The 21,716-nt window shown below is 43.9% G+C and overlaps 1 long non-coding RNA gene across 5 annotated transcripts in view; it reads left to right on the forward strand.

Moving 5' to 3' along the window:
• Positions 1-21,716, forward strand: part of LOC113921301 — a 100,935-nt gene that overhangs the window by 51,984 nt on the left and 27,235 nt on the right. Inside the window, exons 2-3 of one of the 5 annotated variants that reach the window (XR_003519627.1) lie at positions 10,335-10,412; positions 12,888-13,029. This is a non-coding gene — a long non-coding RNA (uncharacterized LOC113921301). The remainder of the gene's footprint in view (positions 1-10,334; positions 10,413-12,887; positions 13,030-21,716) is intronic. The other 4 variants (XR_003519628.1, XR_003519630.1, XR_003519632.1 and 1 more) reach the window with 4 other exon arrangements.

Raw genomic sequence — 21,716 nt, forward strand, 5'->3', positions numbered from 1 at the left:
AGTACGGCTCTGTATCCAATAGAATGACCCCCAGTCTAGGGTCAGTGGGTGTTTCTCTTAGGGTTCGACTGGGGTTACCTCCCAGGGTTTTTTGGGGATTTGAGAGAATCTGCAAAGCACTCAGGACTCTATTGGATAGGTTTTCTTTATCCATGTGCATTTTTTTTTTTAAGTAGGCTCTATGGCCATCGTGGAGCCCAACGCGGGCCTTGAACTCATGACCCCAAGATCAAGACCTGAGCTGAGATCGAGTCTGACGCTTGACTGAGTCACACAGGAGCCCCAGTCCAGGTGCCTTTTTAATGCACAAAGGCAAAGCGGAGTTGTGGCAGGGAAGAGATGCTCTGCAGCCTGGGTCTGAGTCCCCCCGCTGCTGCTGCTTTCTAGCTGTGTGACCCTGGACATGTCTTTAAGCCTCTCAATTTTCCTCCCCTATGGATAAGGATAATAGCATTTTTCTCATAGGGTTGTTGTGAGAATCAAATTGATACATACGTGAGCTGATACAGAGGGCTTATTGCATTCTGGGCACCCAATCAAGCAAGCTCCCTTTACTTTTTGCTACTCGTATGAATAGTGTGGCACCATCTCTCTCCTCTTCGGAGTGATTCTCCATCTTGGTGTAACTGTTTATCTACAGTGGTGATGCCTGTGAAGGTGTGTTTGGAGGGTGCCGATCTGAAGTGTCCTTGTGAGCACAGGTCCTTGGGCCATCTTCAGAATCCTAGGAGCCCTCCTTCAGCAGCAGCTCCCACTCCATAGAATTTTCTGCTTCCAGCTCAGCGCCATCCAAGGGTGGGGGGACCAGGCGAAAGGTGGAGACAGCCGCTGGCCTTGCACGGAGGGTCCCGAATCAGGCATACGGAAGAAACCTGGAGGAGGGTGGCTGCAAGGAGCAGAGCCTCCTGCAGCAGGACACAGAGCCTGGGCTGCATGGGCTGACCTCATATCTGCCATCATCGTTCAGGGCAGGTTTCAAGTAGGGATCCCTGCGTTCAGCACACAGGGGATGGCTCATGGCTACACCACAGTGTAGTTCTAACTAATCCTAGGACAACCTTCTAAAATTACGTAATTAAAGTCTTGACTAGAATGAAGTCTGAGTGTATGATTTAATAAAGTGGATCAAAAGGGCTATTTAAAAAAAGTAGAGGGAAAGAGTGAACAATAAGCCTGAGAAGAAAGAAAACTGAAACCAATAACCTCCCTCTCCCCGCTTCCTGCTGTCTCATTTCTGTGGTGCCTTTTTGTCTAGTCTTATTTGTCTCACTTATGTGCTAATCCCTCCCCGGGCCAGAAGGGTGTCACCTTGATTTCAGTGCAGCTCTAGCACGGAGGAATTCCTTAGATGTTTTTTTAAAAAAAGAGCAAGAACAATCACCTCACACTTCCTTACATTCTAACGGCTCTTCCTTGCCTCTTCATATTTGACTCCTTCATAAAACCATTTTGAGCTATGTTGTAAATGAAGATTTTAAGCTTCCCAGATATCTTATTAGGTGGGTAGGTGACAGGTATCTCACAAATACTGAGGGTCTATTATGGGCCAGACACTGTTTTAGGCATTCAGGAACAGAGCAGACCAAGATCTATGTCTATGTGCTTCCATGTTGGTGGGAGACCCAGGTAGAACATTACAAGTATAGTGTGTAGCCTTTGAGTGGTGGGAAGTGCTATGGAAAAGACTAGCAGAGGGACCCGGGAAGTGGTTGGTGGGAGGACTGGGTTCTCCATTCTTCCCATTTGCCAACAGGGGGCTACATTCAGGACCAAGCACTCCGTTCTTTCCCTTACTTTCCCCAGTGTCTGCTCTAAGCTTTGTCTAGGGGTCTCTGACCCTTTTCTGTATCCACTGTAGAATAGGAAGAGGAGTAAATGCACCTAGGCACTTTGCTCTGGAGCCAAAGTGTCTGGAATTGGTCCCTCGCTCCGTGGCCTGCTTCTCTGTGACCTTGGGCAAATACCCTTCTCTCTGCTTTGATTTCCCCATCTATAAAATATATGTACTTCACAGGGTTGTGGAGAAGATTAAATGTGTTACTATAAGGTGCTTAGTGCAGTGTCTGGCACATAGAAAGCGCTCAGAGGTTAGCTTTAAAATAGTGGTATCAGTGTGTTGTGGAGTGGGGGAGGGTTGTGAGTTGGAGAGTCTCCTTAAGAAATGAGGGGCAGCATGAAGCACAGGATCCATTTCTATCCCTAAATACCCCTAAACACCTCTAAGCCTAGCTACATGGGGCTCCTTCCCTCAAGAATCCAAAATATGAAGCTTGGTATCTCCCACCTTATTTATTGAACAACTTTATGGAGACCTGTTAATACCATGTTGAAGGTCAGAGGCTATTTCAAAAATGGGTAAGAAAAAAGGTTAAAGAAAATACTCCTGATTTTTGTGTTTTCCTGAGAATTCCTATAAATTTAGTCTTCTCTAAAGCGGACAATGTGATGGGTTGAAGGCACAAGTCAAAGGGGTGGCCAGAGAATTAGCACAAATACTGCCGAATAAACTCACTGTATCTAGACAACTTTCCTGGGGTAGCTTATTTTCTGAATGAGTCCTAAGGACTCTCCCATAGTAAATTATTAAACTTTGTGCAAGGTCTAAGATTGAGATAAAAGAGAAGAAAGTTATGTAAAGTGGAAGGTCAAATACACTTAATGCATCTCTGTGAGCTGGAAACCTCTTCTATCCTTCACCACGCTGACAACGAGGGGCTGGACAAACAGTGTAGTCACAGTGATTCCTTTTGTAGCATTCCAGTTGTTCCACAAGTGCTACCTTAACCTTGTCTCAAGTGCAGAAGGTCCTCTTTGTCAAGGGAGAAATAAGGAGCTCTGTGTTTTCAGACCAGGTTGTATAGTATCTGGTCAGTCTTACTGAGGGCCCTAAGTGAATTTGTATCCCATTTTCCAATTATCAGACCCCTACCTTGGTTTCTAACGTGAGACCCCAGTTCCTCCAAGACTGGGCCTTGACTTCTGGCTTCCATCCCCTCCCGGAGGCTGGTGTCCTGACCATCTTCCGGGAAGATCTACACGTGATGCAGATTTCCCAGACTCTCCATCACTGTTCTGTCTACCTGGCAGGACTTCCTCCTATCCTGGACCTCTTGGCCAACACTCTGCCATCTTGGGCCACCCATTGCCCCTGAAATCTGCTGATAACACACTCTACACTCTGGACTTCTTGCACCTGGGTCTCAGCCCTTCCTGTTCTGGTTGATTCCGCTGTTCACCGAGTTCTCATCCCAACCTGACCTGAAGGCGGTTGTAGAAGGCAGAAGTAGGTTATATGTTAGCCATTCCGTTCTGATCCAGAATGTCTGTGCTGCTTCCTGGGGCCGTCGTGATGATCGAATGAGTCCATGCATCTAGGTGATACCTGAAATGAAACCTGAAGCATGAGACCTGGAGGATGGATGGAGGCATTCCAGACAGAGGGAACTTCCAAGTGAAGACAGATCCCAGTGTCCATGGCCCAGAGGCCTCGGGGTGTCCCTACTGGACCAAGGAAGTGGTCTTTTGCTGAGGACATCAGGGTCCTGGAATTCACAGTTTTAGAAGGGTCCCGGCACAAGGCTGCTCAGACCCTTCCTTCCCAGCTGAACCTAGACATTTTTGATTAGACTATCAGGTGCTAATTAAAATCACTAAGTGAACCACTTTCCTTTTACTCTTAATTTTCGAATACTACCATACTGATGCATACTAAATGTGTCAGATTAGCTTGGCTCTAAGTTTTAATTTACTGCGATACTGAACTCGATTTATGTAAGTTCTCCTTCCCAGTGGGCTGTTTACATAGCAAGATGATATTTTGCAAAATTGTGAGCATTAAATAGGAGTCCCATTTAGCTACTTGTCTACTTACAACTTCAACTCTTTGTAATCAAAAGTCCCATAAAATGTAGAGTGATACTTCTTTAATCCACATATCTAATTCCTATGCTTATTCTCTGCCTTTTCCCCAGGAGCATCTTAACTGACTATCATTTTGTTTTTTCTTATGTGTGTATTCTAGAATCTAATAAAGGGAGGGGGGAATATTCAGGGAAAAGTTGAAGGTATTTGATTATTTTCTAATTTAGCTCACATCTGGTAGACTTTTCACCATTATCTCTAAGGATTAATAAGCAAAAAGATGGCTTTACATTTCCCAACTTATTTATCTTTCATCTCTGTGCTTAAATCTCTAGTGCATATTTGTGTTGCTACAGGACAAAAACTCACTTCTAGTTCATGCAGGGATCTAAGGGCTCTTGGCTGTCAACAATATACAGCATAGAGCCCCTTAATAAACCTGACCTTGTCTGTCTCCAAGTCAAATGGGTTATATCAGCCTTGGAATATGTGCGGTTGGTATGCTTTCGAGAATGTGATTGGATTCATATAATAAACCATGCACTAGTGGGACATAAGAGATGAACAATAGGAGAAAATAGCTATATGTTGTACTGAGGGGTAAGGATTACTGTCATTATATAAAGAATTGTTTTGAGGATTTATTCAGTTGGTCAGTCTTCATTCATTAATTCAACAAAAGTCCATTAAGCATATATGTATTGAATTATGTCCCCCTGCACCCCTCCCCCTGACAAAAAGTTCATATGTTGAAATCCAAGTTCCCAAATCTCATAATGTGACTTTATTTTTAAGATGGGTTCTTTGCAGAGGCAATCAAGTTAAAATGAAATAATTAAGGTAGGCCCTAATCCAATACAACCGGTATCCTTATATAAAGAGGAAATTTGGACACAGAGATACACATAGAGGGAAGATAATGTGAAGAGACATAAGAAGATGGCCATCTACAAGCCAAAAAGAGAGACATGGAACAGATCCCTCCCTCATGCCCTCAGAAGGAACCCACCCTGTAGACACCTTGACCTTGGACTTCTAGCCTTCAGAACCCTGAGATAATCATTCTCTGTTGTTTAAAACACCCAAGTCTGTGATCCCTTTGTTAAGGCAGCCCTTGCAAACTAATATAAGCCCCACTGTGTGCCAGACACTGTTCCAGGTGCTTAGAATACGGCAATGAACAAAACCAACAGCATCTGTCTTTCTGGAACTCATATTCTAACATGAGAAACAATCAAGAATATAAATAGATATAGTTAAATCAAAATCTATGCTTTGAGGAAATAGGAGGCAAATTAAGGAGACAGTGATAGAATGTGTTATTTAGACTGGGGGAAGCAGTTCAAGGAAAATTTCCCTGAGGAGGTGATATTTAAGAAGAGACCTGAATGAAGTGAGAGAAAACTAGGTGGCTATCTGTGGAGAGACGATCCCTGGTGGAAGGAACAGCCAGGACAAAGGCCCTGAGGCAGACATATGCTTGACCTTCTTGCTCTTCCATGACCATGGTCTATGTTTGAAGCACAGCAAGAGAGGAGGAAGAATGGCAGACAGTGGAGTCAAAGATGAAGGCCAGTGTCAGGAGCTATAGGACCAGACCCTGTAAGGGCTTTGGGTGTTACTGTGATGAGAGCCATCAGATGGTGTTAAGCAGGGTAATAAGATCTGATAACCTTTTTTTTTAAAGATTTATTTGAGAGTGTGTGAGCACATGCACGTGCGAGCAAGCAGGGAGAGGGGCAGAGGGAGCGGGAAAGCGAGAATCCCAAGCAACACAGGACCCTGAGATCATGACCTGAGCCAAAATCGAGAGTTAGACACTTAACCAACTGAGCCACCCAGGTGCTCCAGGATCTGATTACTTCATAAAGGCTTACTCTGCCTACTGTGTATAGAATAGATGGTAGGGACACAAGAAGAGGGGCAAGGAGACAAGTTATATAGTAAAAGGCTGTTGGAATAATTCAGGAGAAATTCTAGTGGCAAAGACCAACCTGGCAGCAGGAGAGGAGAAAATCTTGGATCTATTTCATATTTAGAATCTTTGTAATTTACTGGTAGATTGAATATGGGATGTTAGAGAAAGAGTCAAGTAAGACTCCATGAATTTTGGCCTGAAAAACCACATGAGTCATGATGCTTGTTGAGATGAGGGACACCTAAAGGGAAGAGAACTGAGAGTTCTGTTTTGGACCTGTTGATTGGGAGGTGGCCATTGGACATACAAGAGGAGTTTAGGAGAGCGGTCTGAGCTGGAGATGTAAATTGGTTATCTAGTTAAAGCCAAGATCCTGGCACCTAAAGACTAATTGTAGAGAAGAAAGAGATCCAAAGCCTGAGCCCCGAGGATCCACATGATAGTGAAATGAAAGAAACCAGAATAAGTGGCACTGAGAGGGGGAGCAAGTTGTCCAGGAAATCAAGGGGGACGGGCATTTCAGGGAGGGGGAGTGATAAACTCTGTCCGTGGCTGCTCATGGGTTGAGTGAGATAAGGACTGAACTGCTCTTTGGTTTGGCAAGTGGGAGACTATTGGTGACCTCAATCAGGTTTTGGTAAAGTGGCGAGATGACTACCTCCTTGGCCTGGATTCCAGACATAATGGATGGTGACGGGGAGACAGCCAAGTCTTTTCATTGTTCTTCAAGGGATTTTTCTACAAGGCAGAATGAAGCAGTGGAGAGGTGGGCTCTAGGGAGGTTTGCTGCTGCTGTTTGTGTAAAGCTGGGAGATAGTAAGTCTATGTCCTTCAGATTTTGTGTTGAAGGAAATTATCCAATAGAAAGGGGAAATTGATGTAGGAATCAGGATTCTTGCAGAGCTGGTAAGGGAAATGGAATCCATGAACAATTGAAAGGTTGGTCTCAATGTGGCCTCCCAGTCTTGCACATTCAGGATGACTCACCCAGTGTTACTGGAGAGGAGGCAGGCTTATGAAAATAGAGAAAGGTAGGGAGATGAATGCTTGGCTTTTCTCAGTGAAACAGCAAGTAAGGTGATGAGCCGAGGATAAAGAGAGAGGAGGGCATCTTTGGAGGTTTGAAGACAGGAGAAGGTGTGAAATAGTCCTCTTAGTGAATGGACTCGGGATGTGTGTAGACTTTGATGGGCTCAGGTGAGGTTTGAGATCCTAAATTTAAAGTGAGACTAATTGCCATGGTTGTATGTTTTTTCTTCAGCTGTATCTGGCTACTTAGGTGGAAGCATAAGAGAAGGGAATGACTCGGGGCGCCTGGGTGGTTCAGTCATTAAGCATCTGCCTTCAGCTCGGGTCATGATCGCAGGGTCCTGGGATGGAGCCCCGCAGCAGGCTCCCTGCTCGGCGGGAAGCCTGCTTCTCTCTCTCCCACTCCCCCTGCTTGTGTTCCCTCTCTCACTGTGTCTCTCTCTGTCAAATAAATAAATAAAATCTTTAAAAAAAAAATCTTAGAAAATTTAAAAAAAAGAGAGAGAGAAGGGAATGACTTAGATTTAACCAGTGTTATCGACTGACTTGCCCCCAACCCCATTCATGAGCTCAAGTCTTAGCTCCTAATGTTACCGTCTTTGGAGATAGGGCCTATAAGGAGGTAATAAATGTTAAGAGTGGGGCCTTCATCCCATTGAACTGGTGTCTTCCTAAGAAGAAGAGCCATCCAAAATTTCCCCTTCTGTGTACACACAGAAGAAAGGCGATGTGAGGACACTGGGAGAAGGTGGCTGTTTGCAAGCCAGGAAGAGAGCCCTTACCAGAAACCAACCCTGACTGTACTTTGATCATGGACTCCTAGCCTCCAGAATGGAGGAAAACAAATTTCCACCCAGTTTGGAATTTCGGTAGGGCAGCCTGAGCAAACCAATACAACTAGACATGGAGGTGTACCAGGCAAATGAGACAGAAGATGGAATGAGGAATGACCATGGAGTCATGGAGGCGGGTCGAATGAGAAAATGTAGAATGCTAAGCCTTCTGCGGGGAACATGGCAACTGCTCAACCAAAGGTGGCTGCTGCTAGCTGTCTTCTAAGTGTGGCCTGCCCTCTGGTCCTGCTAGCACAGGTGCCATGTCTGGAGGACAGTCATGGAAGCAGTTAGGGGTTTGTCCTCAGGGAACTCACAGTCAGGTGGACGAGACAGAAACAGTGTCAATACAACATAGTCAGCACTGTCATAAGAAATTGACCGCATTCTGATCCAGGGGAAATATCACAGAGGAGGTGACAGTTGAGCTGAGCAGAGCACTGAAACTGAGTAGAAGCTTACCAGAAGAGAAGAGGCATCCGAGGCTGAGGGAACAGAAGGCTCAGAGGAGAAAAGGACACTTGAGAGAGAGTGTAATGCATTTACCAAGACTTCGTGCGGAAGGGAGGGACAGGGTGTGGTGGTGGGGAGGGAGTGAGGAGGCTAGTTGTAACCAGAAAGTGCAAAGCCTGGAGTTGATCTTACAGTAAGCAGAGGAGTGATAAGGGAAGGATATTGAAAGGGAACTCAAGGTAGTGGCTAATTAAAGGGGGCGATGTGTGGGAGAGGCAGGTGTAACAATTATTCCTAATTTTCTGGCTTGGATGACTGGGTGTATCAAGATACGATCATAAGATAATAGGTGAAAGTGTTTAATGGGGATGGGGCCCGGCAGTTGGGATGGTGTTAATGAGTTCCGTTTTAGACCTGCTCAGTTTGAGGGGCCTGTAGATGTCAGCTGGCAGTTAAAATATTGATTTGGTGCTTAGGGGAGAGCTCTAGGCTAGAAAAATTCATTTGATTATTTCATACAGTAACTGAAACCATGGGTGTGCTTGGGAAAAAGACAGCTATCACTTACTGAGTCTTCATCATCTGCCAAGCTCTACACTTTATGTGGATTACCTCCTTGAATCCTGGCAGTGAATTTACTTAGCAGATACTACGGCTGTGTTTTCAGATGAATAATCCGAGATTTAGAGTCAGTGATCTGCCCAAATTCACATAGTTGATATGTGGATTTTGAACCCAAGTGGTCTGACCTAGTACCCTGCTCTCTGCCCGTGGTCATGGAGATGTCTATGTTTAAGGGGCAAGGAAAAGTGGGGTCTGGGTGGGAAATACTTAAAAACTATATTTTTAAATACTTTAAAAGTTTGACAGATGGAGAGCAGCATCAAATGCTGAAAAGTATCCAAAGGGGGGTCAGTGGAGATGAGCTCTAAATTTAAGCCCAAATTGGATAAGACGACCATGGATCTACTTCCTGGGGGCAGTCTTAGTGAAGAACAGGGGCAGAGGCTGACTGTAAATGCTGAGGAGCAAATGGGGCAGGGGTTTGTTGTACAAGCCACACAGCAGATCAGATGGAGTCCATAGGTCTGAGGGAGGAGAAGGCTGGCCACCTAGACCGTATACTGCCTACAGGTGATACTGCCTTGGCAAACTTCCCTCTAGACCTCAGCCTGGCAAGCTGAGGAATGGAGTTTGCCAGCACAGGGACCCGAGCCTATGGGGATTTATATTTAAAAACCAGAATGTTGATTGATTAATTGGTACTGAGTAATAAACCACCAAGCAAGCCAGATGTTCATAGTTTGCTAATGAGAGAATTATAGCTTGTAGGCAAAGCCTAATTATGATCAAAATGTTGCCAGGAAGCATAACTCAGCAACAGGATTCACCTGTGATAATGACTGTGTCATCAATCTGTGATACATTGCGTATCCATTTCTACCATGGTGTATACTTGCCATATAGTTCAGGTGCTCATGTTTATGGGCCATGGCACCTTCTCCGTTGGGCAGCAATGGAGTCACTCTGACAAATTTTATTTCTCTGGATTTTTCTTTACAAGCCATGCCATTCCTTTTGGAATGATCCCAAGTATGATCATTCTCATACCAGCCCCCTAATATTTGCCATATCCATATCCCACTGGTCTATACTATTATTAGCTTAATTTAGAATAATTAACATCAACATTAACAGTAAAGCTATTTTAAAGAGAATTTTGTTATGAGCATAAATGGAAATCCAGTACCCTTTGCCACAAAGAGAAGTCAATGGTAAAGCTAAAGACAAAGCTTTAAAAAACTTTTTTGTTATCATTTGTCCCCCCCGAATCTTCTTAAATAGTAGCAACGATATGTTTACTACCTTCTAGGAAGCACTTTTCTCAAAGAACACAATATAATCACTAGAGGTACGCTTTCTCAGCAACATTCTCAATTACTGGAATGTCCCCACACCATCACCTGGGCAGAGGCAGACTCACTGAGGCTCGTAAGTGTTAGCCTTCAGGACCCATTGCTTTGACCTGTCTCTTCCAAAGTCTTGTATATGAGGACCTAATTTTGTGTTTTCACAAAGAGAGCCCCACCACTACCATCTTGTATAAGGTTTAGGCCCTGAACCTGTATCCTCCTACTTCCGGATCATTCTAGGGGTGGCTAAGTTCACCACTGAAAGTTCTTTTTCCTCATTTCCTACTGCAGGAGTAAGGTGTGTTTTGTTTTGTTTTGTTTTTTCAGGTTTGTTGATGTCCCACAGTTTGTCCCCATACCATCTTTGCAGGAGAAGAGAGATTTGATGAATAGCTTTGAGGGTAGGTGAGTATGAAGGGATTACGTTTAGACTAGAAAAACTTGAACATATTCATGAAGAATGGAAAGAATGAGATAAAGGATGCCTAAGAGGAAGATATTGTTGGAGAGGAGGATATTGTTGGAGAGGGGGGTTAGCACGCGGGAGAGGGGCTTGGCCTTCGAGAGGAAGAAGTATCTCTCTCCCTCTAAGCTAACAGGAGGCAAGAAGAGATGTATTTTATGTTGATCAACAAATGCAGGAGTCTCTGGCTCACGGGGCCTCTAATTTCTCGGATCCTCAGAAAACATCCTATGCCAAGAGTAAGGGTCATGCAGGTTGTGTGGGAGATTTGAAGAGAAATCTGTTTGAAATTTTCAACATGCAGCCTGCAAGAGGGGGCTCACCAGAGGCAGGGGAAAGCACCACGGAGCCACTTCCGTGAAGCAAGCTTGAGGTGGTTGGCGGGGGGGGGGGGGGGGGGGGGGCGAGTTACTGGGCAGTGCAGGGCTAGGAATCTCTCCCATGTGACTCTGAAGGCCCCAGAGTCTGATTCTTTCTGGGCCTGAGTCTAAGGAGAGAAAGGAGGCCAAAGTGGCAAAGGAAAGGGAGTTGCTGATAAACATGTCACTTAAGGGATTAACCAGAGAACAGGCTGTTTATAGATTGGAATTTGGGGACTGCAGGTCTTAGCTCAAAGAGCCCGCTTAGTGGGAAGAACATGGGGAGAAGAGGAGACCAGGGTCTAAGCAGGATTCTGAAGGAGAGCTTGAAAAGGCACAAATATGAGTGATGACAAGGGTGAGGGTTGCCAAAAGAGACAAGAGGGGTGAGGTGAATGGCACAGAAGAGATCAAAGAATCAAGAGATCGAAGCTAAACCTCACTGAGGACAAGGGAAGGGTTGAAGACTGATCTCAGCACCACAGAACCCTAAATGTAAGGCGGAATGACAGGGCTTTCGGGACAGGAAATCAATAGGGATGGAGAGAGACAGAAAAATGTCCATGACCCCATCCCCAAAACCAATGATTAGGTTACCTTACATAACAAAAAGGATTCTTAAATGGAGAGATTATCCTAGATTATCCAGGTAGGATCAAGGTAATCACAGAGGCCCTTAAAAGGGAAAAAGGAGGCAAAAGAAGAAGCTAAAGAGATGTGGGACCTGGAAGCCGAGGTCCTAGTGACAACAGTATCGCGGGCTTTGAAGAAGGCGTCAAGGTCCAAGAGCTGCCCACGGCTGATAGAAGTTGGACAAGGCAAGGAAACACTCTTCCCCTAGAGCCTCAAGAAGGAATACAGACCTGCCCACCCCTTAACTCCAGCCCTGGGAAACCCATTTTGAACTTCTGACGTCCAGAGCTGGAAGAGAATTCTTTTGTGTTGTTCTATGCCACTTAGGTTGTGGTAATTTGTTCCAACAGCAATGGGAATGTATTAGAGCTGGGAAGTTGGTTGATAAGCATTTTTTTTTCTCCCTAAAGGAAGGAATTTTGAAAGAATGTGAAAGAGCAGTACTCTGGGGCGGGGTGGGGGGTGGGGGGGTGGGGGCAGAAGCCTAGAGCCCAAAGAAACTACCCTTGGCCATCAGAGAGAGCATGTGCTCCAAGATGAGCTGTCTCCACTTGAGAAGGCTTCGGAGGATACAGAGCTCTCCGGGGGAAATCTAACTTTCAGCTGAAGCCAGGAGGGAGAGGAGGTAGTGAGTAGAAAGGTTAAAAGGGTAGGGGACCATTGTAATAGTTGGCAATAGAACAAGACTTTCAAAGTGTCTGATGTTAATATTAGAGGTCAGGCCCTGGGAAAAGACCAAATCGAAGAGGAAGAAGAATGCTTAACAGATCTGTGACCCCCAGGGTTAGCAGGCTGGGTGCATACCATGGGCCAACACTGAGATCACTGGAAAAAGGGAGGCAGGGTCTTTAGAGGGGGATGCAAAGGCCAGAAATGGAACCTTGTTCAGCAGTTTATTCAAATGCCTGTTGTCTCCCCCTTCAATTTAGCTGGCTCGTCTTGGTGCATACTGTTTGCCTCTGCTGGTCTTGGCCAAATTCCAAAATGTTTTTTGTTTTTGTTTTTTTAAAGGACTGAGATCAACTTCATACAAAACAGCACATCATATGCAATGCTAACTTATTAATAATTGTCATAAACCAGTCAAAATTAACCCATTCCTTTACCAGCTATGATACAAATTTGTTTATGCTTAGAGTGTGTCTTGCCCACATTAGGCTCGTAAGTGCTCATTGGACTTCACTGAATTAAGATTAAGTCACAAAGTGCTGGAATCTTGGATTTAGCTCCACATGAGAGCTAAATCTGTGAATCATGAGAGAACTAGATGGAAGAGGCCTTCTGTGCAAATGTCTGGTTTGGGACTAGAAGACCTCACACCCCTTAGCCCTATTAGCTGGGCTCAACCACACTCGGGTCAAGGCCCTCCTTTTGTACTTCTGGCAAAGACCTGGAACTAAAGCAGGCTTTGTTCTTCTCTGCTAGGCCTACTCCCTGAATCCTGACCTTGAGATATTAAGTCCACGAGAAAGGCAAGCAGGAAGGGCAAACCCAAAGGAAAGAGCATTTCTCCGGAGGAACTGGAGCAGAGCTGGCCTTCACCACCCACCCTTTGGTCTTCACCAGAGTAGGTGACCTTCCCAAGCAATGATTGCTCCAAGTCTCTTATCACACCAGATGCAAAGACCAAAAAAAAAGGATCCAAGAGAGGTAACAAGTAAAATAGCTAGAAACCCAAGAGACTAGCCGTTGACACGGCAGAGCTTTTAACCTCTTTGTCAATCATATCCGAAGTTTCACCCCTGTCCACCAAGGCCCAGTTATGTCCTTGATTTTCATTTACATCAAACATGCCCCTCACTGGGGTGGGGTAAGAGGGTGGGGAGCATTGAGTTTCTCCCTATAAACCAGCAAATAAGTATTTTCTTTCAAACTCCAAGCGCTGATAAATATATATATATGTTAATTGTGTATATGTTCATCATTTGTTCCTTCCTGCATACAAAGCTAATTACTTCTTTAAGTACTCTTATTAGAGCTGTAAGCATATTCAAGAACATTTGCTGCTCTCGGTCTCCCAGTGGATCAAGGTATGCATTTTCAAAAATTAGCTGGTACTGTTTATTTATACAGTCTATACCAGGTGTGAGGAAGATAATTTACTGCCTTTTAAATACCCATATCTTCCCCTGCAAGTGGGTGCCCCTGTTGGGACCCAGGCTGTCTGGCTGCACTCCGCTATTGCTGGAGACCTTGCTCAGCTAGCTAAGTCTCCAAAGCCAGACATAAAATTAGGTGTCTTAGAACCACTTGTTTGTGAATCCTGAGTTACTCTACGGAGAGCTATAGATGAGGACCATGCTGACCAAGTTCAGGGGCTATAGAAAGAGGATTGAGATCCACAGAATCCCTGCAGTGTCCCCATGCCAAGTCACCACGATGCTCCATTTCCAGTTATCCTTGGTGCGGGAAAGCACAGGGGTTTATTCTGAATGATGTGACCACCTTTTTTCATAAATATCAAGCTGGGTATTTTCAGGACTAGTCCTTTTCTTTCTGGAGACCAGAATCTCCAACAGGACCAATTTCATAAGCATGCAACTTGTATAGTTACACAGGATCCTGCACCTAGAAGGGTCCCATGCTTGGTTTGATGCTCTATGCCTGCTGTCTTGAAATTCTTAACTTTTTTTAATTGAAGTACAATTAACAGTGTTATATTAGTTTCATGTATACAGTACAGTGATTCAACATTAGCATACATTGCAAACTGATCACAATAAGTCTAACTACTATCTGTGCCCATACAAAATTAATACAGTATTATTGACTGTATTCCCAACGTTGAAGTTTGTACCTCTTGATCTCCTTTAATCCTTTCGTCATCGCCCCGACCCAACCCTCTCTACTCTGGCAACCACCACTCTTTTCTAAGTCTGGGTTTTCTTTTGTTTTTTAGATTCCACTTATAAGTGAAATCATGTGATCTTTTTCTTTGAGTTATTTCACTTGTAATAACTTTTAAATAAGGAGCTCAGCATTTTCATCTTGTGATGGGCTCTGCAAATTATATAGCCTATCCTGATCTCCAGTGTGGTTTCTTTGGTTGAGAGCCCTCTAATTTCAGGGTTACTTCTTTTCTAGTCCACAACTCTTGTGCGTGCATTTATTTATATCCAATTTTCAGACTACAGTTTTCCCAAGGGCATGGGCTTTCTTATCTTTGGCTAGAGCCAAGAAGAGTGACTGACCTATCATAAATGGTCAGACAATGCTTGAAAGAGGCCTCAGGGATATTCCCATAGCCAAGGTAACAAAACAGACTATTGGGATAGTGCCACATTTGGTATCAAGTTCATCATAAAAGAGGTCATTAATTCTGGACACTCCTACCCTGCCTCCTCCTCAGCCACTTCTCTCTGCCTGAGCTGTAAGCTGCTTTAATGCTTGATTGCCCACACTGATTTTCTGTTCACCTGATTCCTGATTCTGTAAGCGGAGCAGGGAACCTTGTACTGACCCAAACAACCATGTTAATGGACCGAGCTGAGCTATTGTTGTCAGGATTCAGAGAGACCATTTTGACCCAGGGTTTAGGCACCCCTTCCCCCTGGCCAACTGAGCTGCAGAGAAGAACACAAACAGCTAGGGCTGCACGGGTGGTTATATAAAGAGGTGCCATCCTGCCCACTCTTGGCAGTCGAATCATGAATCTGTAGATATGAGCACCATAAGTGCTACATCTGTGCCGTGGGTTAGAGGGAAGGTACTTTCCTTGGAACATTGCAGGTGCCAGTCCAACAATTTTTACTGCATTTTAAATAAGAGAAGTATTTAAAAGAAACACCTACGTCTGGGGATCACAAATAGGATTCATTTCTAATGACTGCCTGGAACACTGTGTTGAACCGTGTTCTAAGACAGAAGAGAGTGCAGTGGTGAATTTATAATGCCTGCATGAGCACTTAGGCTTGCACTGATTGAGAGTCTAGCCATATTGAGTACATAGTAAACGCTCCATGTGCGTATGTTGACTGAGTAGAGATCAGCGAGGATTTGCCATTGAAGGGGTGGTTCAGAACATGCCGCCTCCAAATATGCGCCTTTGTCATGGTGATTATTTTTGCACTTGAAGGCACCAGAGAAGCAGATGCTGGAAGGGCTTTCTGACTTCCCCCTTTCTACCTCAAAGCAGGTCGTAAAATTTCCCATGAGAAAGATGCCTTCCCTTTAGCAGGCAGAGAAGAATGTTGTTATCACTAGAGACTGGGGGGCGATGCCTAAAAGGACCCATACAAACAAACCTACGAAAATAACTTGGATCTTCCATTAGTTTTCCCTCCTATGTTTCCTAGTCACTGTCTCACGTTTTACTGCCTTCCCAGACCAAGCTCCTTTGTCTTATCACCTTCCCCAAATTTATAGTTCTTTGTGCAAGAAGATAGGTAAGCTTTTTGGCCTAACAGCTTCTTTGGGTCTTTATTTTCCTTCTGAAGATTCCCATGTACGCATAAAAAATATTAAATAGAATTGTATGCTTTTCTCCTGTTAATCTGTCTGATGTTGGTTTAATCCTTATGCCCCATTCTAAAACCCAAGAACGTAGAAGGAAATTTTTCGTCCTCACACCGTCAATTCTCTCAGTGTCTCTGGGACTAGGTAATCTTGAACAAGTTCCTCATTGTGAGCTTCAATTTCCTTAGTTGTAAAAAGACTTGAAATACCTTCTAGCCCTAATATTCTGTGATCCCGTCAAACCTTTTGTAAAATGAAGGCTGTTCATGTTAAATAGTACCCCCATATGACTCCATTTTGTGTGGATATGCCCTAAGGTTCCATCTCTTTAAAGCCGTGTTGTGGGGATCTACCTTAATTTATAATGCAGCAAAATATGTAGTATACTTTTTGTAGAATTGCCAGAACACATTTCTTTTGAATCTAGGTCATGGCAAATCTGGACTGTGGCTAATGATGAGAAATGGGGATTTTAAGAATTAGAACCCAAACTCACAAACTTGTTTCTTTAATGTTTTGTAAATCTAAGAGACCTATATCCTCTCCAGAGATTTAGGATACCTCATGGTAAAAACTGGAAACGTTTGACTTGACTATGGCTTCCATGGAAAGAGCTGACCCAGAATATAATTACTGATTACATTTTTCTCTTTCCTCTTCCCAGCAGCTATTCCCCAACCCACACCTCCCCCATCTCCTACCCAAACAACAGGCTTTACTTCAAGAGAGGCTGCCCAGCGAACTTCTTAGGAAGATGACCCACAGAACCAGATAACCAGAGAGCAGAATTGGATATTTGCAGGGAACTGGTATATGATTTGCCATTTTATTTGTTTTACTTTATTTTGAGTGGTGAAGCAATCTGGTATTCGTGGAGCTAGCCTAGTGCTCCTGCTTTGGAGGAATTGTCCGGATTAATTTATGAAAAGCATCAGAAATGAGGAAAGTTTATCGACCACATGAGCACTGCAAAATTGACTAGTGGGACGGTTTCAAGCACCCCGGGAACCCTCTTGATCTGCATGATTTCCCCTTTAATCTGCCTTGATCTCTGAGCAGCTTCATTAGAGATGCCTTCTTTGGAGTTAAGGTTTTGTCCTCTAATAAAAATAAAATGCTCATGGGAGAGAGAACACCACACTGAATGATTGTCAGCCATTAACTATCAGCCATCATTTTTTTGGTTTAATTTTATTGCAAAAGTAATATGCTTTTGTTGTTAAAAAAACAAAACTAAACATTACCGATAATGTCAAGCATCCCTTGACCAGGACCACAGTGTTGAACAAATTCACAATGACTTTGCACACACTGGGCTGGGCAGTGTTGGCCTGGAGACCTGGCCTGTGACCACCTGTTCCTCTAGACACACTCCAGTCCTCCCACAGGAGGAAAACATTGCTATCAGCTTGTAGATCCTCCTAGACTTTTTTCGGTACATTTGCATACAGACATATGTATCCACAGAACCTAAGGAAGTATTTTGTTATGTTCCTTTTTATATAAATGGTATCATGTTGAATATATTGCTCTGAGATGTATTTTTTAAATGTAACAATATTATTTGGAGTTCTTCCCATATCAGCATATATATTTTTATATATGAAAGCATTTAACCAATTTTGTACATGGTTTAAAAAAATCAACACAGACCTAGAAGCAGCCACCCTCAATACTTTTTTCTCCTGGTCCCACACCTCAGAGGGAACGACTTTTAAGAACTTCTGTTTTAAATTCTTCTAACAGGGGCCCCTGGGTGGCTCAGTCAGTTGAGCATCCGACTCTTGGGTTTGGTTCAGGTCATATCTCACGGTCCTGGGATTGAGCCCTGGGAGAGCACCCAGCTCAGCAGGGAGTCTGCTTGAGATCTTCTCTCTCTCCTTTTGCCCCTCCCCCCCCGCTCGCTCACTGGTGCAAGCTCTCTCAAATCTTTAAAAAAAATTCTTCTGACAGTTACTTATATATATATATATATTTTTTGGTCTATCAGCTTGAAGTATCAACTGCGAATTCTCATCCATCACAACAGGAAATTAACTTCCCCTTGCTGCCCTTGTGCACACGCTCTCCCTCCTGGCACATCTCAAGCACCACTGGTGACATCTGTACCTTCAAACTGCCAGTCCCCCTGTGCCCCTCTCTGTCAACATAGATCATGCCCCCAAAATCCCTGTTTTGAAAGACAGTGATAGGTGCTTTTGCATGTCCCCTCTTCCACAGTGGACCTCCATCAATTTTTTTCTTGCCAAGACTGATATCATTACATCTTATGTCACCATGATCAATATTCCATGATTCCATGATCTTAGGTTGGTTTTAGAAGCCGAAAAACTACAAACAGTATTTTCATTATAATACCCTGGGCAGGGAGTGCCCCCTGTGGAACTCAGTGGTGCTTCGTTTGTACTTCAGGGGGATCTGTGTAGGAGCCCCTGTGCCACCCCAGGAGACCATCCAGAGAGCTTCAAGTAGAAATGAATTCTCTCCCCGTCTCCCACCTTGAACCCAGATATTTGTATCTTCCAGTAACTAGTTGATCCCCTTTTCTAAAAGAGAACAATCTGAGAGAGGATTTTTGAATGTGAAAGACAAAATAATCACTAAGTACAAGTCACATTTTTTGAAATCTCTTCATGTTTCTATAACATTTGACACTACGGATCACTCCCTTTTTTGAAACTCTCTCCTCAGTGTTTGGGAGCCTACGTTCCTTGCTGTCTTCTCAACTTAAAAACTCATTCACCAGCTCTTTTTTCCCCCCACGTGTGTTTAAAGATTCAGCCTCATTCTTCATCTTTCCCTCTATTTTTTCTAATACCCAGAGGCCAGCGACTTTTCAAATCTTTCTCTCCAATGCCAATATCGTTCCCAAACTCCAGACCTTCGCTCAGGTGGCCTTTGTCTGGGTGTTCGCAGGCATTCCAACCTCTGCTGAAAACAGAGCGCGGTGTCCTTCTCACATCTGCTTCTCAGAGTGGACCTCATCCTGGTTAACAGAACCACCATCCAATTAGTCTCTGAAGCTCAAAACCTTGACTCTCTCTGTGGCAGACACTGGTCATAAACTTATTTCCCATTTTTTCTGGAGAACGGCTGAACTAATTCCCAGGCTCCATTGCAGTTAGGTATGGCTGGTGGGATGTAGAAGGAAGTGACGTATGTCACTTCCAGAATTGGCCCATAGAAATGATCTTCCTTGAGATCCTCCACTCTCTCCTTTTGTGACTCTCTGCTGGCTAGACATTGCCTAGGGCTGTTTTTCGTTGTTTTTCTCTGCACACTGGAAAGGGCAATGTATCATTCTTGACTCAGGAAGGGAAGTCACAGCTTCTGAAGGGATTGTTAGTGAGAATGCTCTTACCCAGCATTATAATTAGATATCAACTTGGTGAGACTATGGTGCCTAGTTGTTTAGTCAAACACTAGTCTAGATGTTACTGGAAGGTTTTTTTTTTTTTTTTTTTTTGGTTTGTTTGTTTGTTTTGGATGAGACTAACATTTAAAATCAGACATTAAGTAAAGCTGATTATCCCCCATAAGGTGGGTGGGCCTCATTTAATGAGTTGGAAGCCTTAAGGGGGAAGACCGAGGTTTACTGAAGAAATTCTACTTCAAGACTGCAACATAGAAAGCCTGTGAGCATTTAGCCTTGGACTTGTCAGACCCCATGGATGTGTGAGTCAATTGCTTAGAACAAATCTATCCTCTTATCTATTTAGCCATCCATCCTTTTTGTTCTATTTCTTTGAAGACCACTGAGCAGTACATCAAAGAAAAAGTCAGGTTCTTTCCATATCTTTTATTTTTTTATTTTTATTTTTTTAAGATGTTATTTATTTGTCAGAGAGCATGCACACAAGCAGGGGGGAGTGGCTGGCAGAGGGAGAAATAGGCTCCCAGCTGAGCAAGGAGCCTGACGCGGGGCTCGATCCCAGGACCCTAGAATCATGACCTGAGCCGAAGGCAGACACTTAAACTGACTGAGCCACCCAGGTGCCCCTAGTTGGGGTTCTTACCAGCCTTCTCAGGCAGAGAAGAGGTTCAGATATATTCAGGTCTCACACCCTCACTTCCCAATGTCCAAAATCAAAGTCATCAGCTCCCTCCAAACCTCTCATTCCTGGGTCTCTGCTTCTAACTGCCAAGGTTTAAGACTGTAAAGACATTTTGAAATCAGTCCTCTCCTTTAATCTCTGATTTTACTTCGCATCAAACCCTGACACTTCTGTATTTCTACTTCATCTCTGAACCAGGCTCTCATCACCACCCACACCGTGGTTTTCCACTCACCCTCCCGACCGCCATTCTGCCCCTTCTACCCATTCTGCACACCACTGCCACGTTAATCTTTCTTAAATATCTCTTCATTCTGCTACCCACCCCCTCAAAAGACTGAGAGCTCATTGTTTTCCTAGAGCATCAAGTCTCAAGAGATGCACTGTTGCAGAGGAGGAACAACCCGGAGACAGGCTATAGTGAGAGCTCCACCATAGATTCATATTAGCCCTAGAAGCTGGGCAAGTTAGCTGTCCAATTTTATAGGTTTTAAGGTGTCCCATAAACTGGTCCTCAGGCAGTTGGAAGATTTCCCCTTAAAGCATGGTCTTGAAAGTTCCAAGGCTCCCAGGGCATAGCTGGAGTGCATGAATTATTTCCAGATACTGAGTTTCCCAAATCGTTACATTCCCTATCTCATTTTGGGCTACTAAAGTGGCTATACTCTAGAGAGAGGCATTTTAGGGATCAGAGATAAGATTTTTATAATCCTTACAAACAGAGAATGGTGATTAGAGCCACTGAGAAGAATGAGCTCTCCCAGAGAGTAAGGATGAGAAGAGAGCTGAGGACAGACCTTGGGCAACACCAGCCTAGGGCTGGCTCATTTGTTAGATTTCCTAGAATCTAGCTCAATGCCTACCATATAGTAGGTATTTAGTAAACATTTCTTGAGTTGCATTTTATTAAATAGTATGTACATGTTTCACTCCTTCATTGACCCACCCACTCAAGAGGTGTTTATTAAATACCTAGAAAGGATTAGGTTATGTGCTGGATATTGAGAATACATAAATCAAAATAAACACTGTCCTGGGAGTTCACAGTTAGGGAGTGGGAGGTTGGAGACAGATGATGATCAAATAATTTCAACAATACAATCACCAACATAATATATATGCTAGTCTGGAGTATCAGGGAACATGTTTTCTAAGAAAGTGACATTTAAACAAAGATCTAAAGAATGGCTGAGTCATGGGATGTCCAGTAAATTCTTATCAGTTGTACCTGATGCCTTCTGCTAGCTTTCCTGGTGAAGAGACTGACATGGACTCTCGGGAGAGAGGAAGCAAGGGTTGTGCCAGATGCAGGACAACAATATTCTTGTCTGCCGGTGAAGCCTTGTAAGGTTTCTCAAATCGCCCTGTGTAGGCTGCTCCCCACTGGGTACATAGTTGCATTATTTAAGAGGAGTAATATTAAAAACCTGAGTTTGGAAATTACTTGGAAAAATATCACAAGAACTCATGCAAAGCTTAAGCCTCAAGTACACAACTTGAACTTTGTTCTCCTAAGTCACACACTTGGGCATATCTTTGGAGCAATCTCAGTGGAGACCCCTGTGCTTAGAGCCAGTCTAACCCAGCATCTGGGCTCTGTCCTGTTTGGGGATAATGGCACACATGTTTGGCATCAGGCAAGAGCCCAGCCTGTAGCTAAAACCTCCCCTTAATATAACTTTTTTAACCACCGGGTTTTCACACCCTACAGTGTGTGAAACTGTTATTCTCTTTGCCACTTTAA

This window comes from Zalophus californianus, chromosome 9, assembly GCF_009762305.2.
Source record: "Zalophus californianus isolate mZalCal1 chromosome 9, mZalCal1.pri.v2, whole genome shotgun sequence".
Classification (NCBI taxonomy): domain Eukaryota; kingdom Metazoa; phylum Chordata; class Mammalia; order Carnivora; family Otariidae; genus Zalophus; species Zalophus californianus.